The following is a 2,500-nucleotide window of genomic DNA, read 5'->3' as shown; positions in this document are numbered from 1 at the left end:
AAGCAACTCTTACAATAAGAAATAAGTTCGCGGAATAAGCAACTCTTACAATAAGAAATAAGTTCGGAGTTCTCGGAATAAAGCAGAATAGAAAGGAAAGTACGGCGGAAATAAGCAACTCTTACAATAAGAAATAAGTTCTCGGAATAAGCAACTCTTACAATAAGAAAGAAATAAGTTCTCGGAATAAGCAACTCTTACAATAAGAAATAAGTTCTCGGAATAAGCAACTCTTACAATAAGAAATAAGTTCTCGGAATAAGCAACTCTTACAATAAGAAATAAGTTCGCGGAATAAGCAACTCTTACAATAAGAAATAAGTTCTCGGAATAAGCAACTCTTACAGTAAGAAATAAGTTCTCGGAATAAGCAACTCTTACAATAAGAAATAAGTTCTCGGAATAAGCAACTCTTACAGTAAGAAATAAGTTCTCGGAATAAGCAACTCTTACAGTAAGAAATAAGTTCTCGGAATAAGCAACTCTTACAGTAAGAAATAAGTTCTCGGAATAAGCAACTCTTACAGTAAGAAATAAGTTCGTGGAATAAGCAACTCTTACAATAAGAAATAAGTTCTCGGAATAAGCAACTCTTACAATAAGAAATAAGTTCTCGGAATAAGCAACTCTTACAGTAAGAAATAAGTTCTCGGAATAAGCAACTCTTACAATAAGAAAGAAGTTCTCGGAATAAGCAACTCTTACAATAAGAAAGAAGTTCGCAGAATAAGCAACTCTTACAATAAGAAATAAGTTCTCGGAATAAGCAACTCTTACAATAAGAAATAAGTTCTCGGAATAAGCAACTCTTACAGTAAGAAAGAAGTTCGCGGAATAAGCAACTCTTACAATAAGAAATAAGTTCTCGGAATAAGCAACTCTTACAGTAAGAAAGAAGTTCGCGGAATAAGCAACTCTTACAGTAAGAAAGAAGTTCTCGGAATAAGCAACTCTTACAATAAGAAATAAGTTCTCGGAATAAGCAACTCTTACAGTAAGAAAGAAGTTCTCGGAATAAGCAACTCTTACAGTAAGAAAGAAGTTCTCGGAATAAGCAACTCTTACAGTAAGAAAGAAGTTCTCGGAATAAGCAACTCTTACAGTAAGAAAGAAGTTCTCGGAATAAGCAACTCTTACAGTAAGAAAGAAGTTCGCAGAATAAGCAACTCTTACAGTAAGAAAGAAGTTCTCGGAATAAGCAACTCTTACAATAAGAAATAAGTTCTCGGAATAAGCAACTCTTACAGTAAGAAAGAAGTTCTCGGAATAAGCAACTCTTACAATAAGAAATAAGTTCTCGGAATAAGCAACTCTTACAGTAAGAAAGAAGTTCGCAGAATAAGCAACTCTTACAGTAAGAAAGAAGTTCGCGGAATAAGCAACTCTTACAGTAAGAAATAAGTTCGCGGAATAAGCAACTCTTACAATAAGAAAGAAGTTCTCGGAATAAGCAACTCTTACAGTAAGAAATAAGTTCTCGGAATAAGCAACTCTTACAATAAGAAATAAGTTCTCGGAATAAGCAACTCTTACAGTAAGAAAGAAGTTCGCAGAATAAGCAACTCTTACAGTAAGAAAGAAGTTCGCGGAATAAGCAACTCTTACAGTAAGAAATAAGTTCTCGGAATAAGCAACTCTTACAGTAAGAAAGAAGTTCGCAGAATAAGCAACTCTTACAGTAAGAAAGAAGTTCGCAGAATAAGCAACTCTTACAGTAAGAAAGAAGTTCTCGGAATAAGCAACTCTTACAATAAGAAATAAGTTCTCGGAATAAGCAACTCTTACAGTAAGAAAGAAGTTCGCAGAATAAGCAACTCTTACAGTAAGAAAGAAGTTCGCAGAATAAGCAACTCTTACAGTAAGAAAGAAGTTCGCAGAATAAGCAACTCTTACAGTAAGAAAGAAGTTCGCGGAATAAGCAACTCTTACAGTAAGAAAGAAGTTCGTGGAATAAGCAACTCTTACAGTAAGAAAGAAGTTCGCAGAATAAGCAACTCTTACAGTAAGAAAGAAGTTCGCGGAATAAGCGAACTCTCATGCACAAATAAAACTTGAAATAGGACGAATGTTTATCATCTTTACGATCGTAATTATGACGTAAAGATCCATTCACACAAGGTAAGCAACTCGGAGCATGGAAATAGGACAGGGAATAAGGGCATGGTTACCCCCCCCCCTTCCTCCCCCTCCTCCTCCCCTACTCCCTCCCCCTCCTCCTCCCTCTTCCCCACTCACCCTCCACCTCCCTCTGTGCCGTTTTCCCTTCAGGCGAGGCATCTCCCGGAAGAGAAGTGTGTGGGCGCGGGTGGGTGGGTGGGTGTGGATGGGTGGGTGGGTGTGGGTAGATGGATGGGTGGGTGGGGGTGGGTAGATAGGATGGGTGGGTTGGGTGTGAGAGTGTGTGTGTGTGTGTGTGTGTGTAAGTGGATGGGTGTGAGTGAGAATGTTTACGCCTATGTACGTATATATCGGTATGTATGTGTGTGTGTCTCATCCAGCA

This window comes from Penaeus japonicus, unplaced genomic scaffold (assembly GCF_977035675.1).
Source record: "Penaeus japonicus unplaced genomic scaffold, GWHDUDI00000001_assembly GWHDUDI00000010, whole genome shotgun sequence".
In the NCBI taxonomy this organism is placed as follows: domain Eukaryota; kingdom Metazoa; phylum Arthropoda; class Malacostraca; order Decapoda; family Penaeidae; genus Penaeus; species Penaeus japonicus.
Note: the sequence above shows the minus strand (reverse complement) of the source record.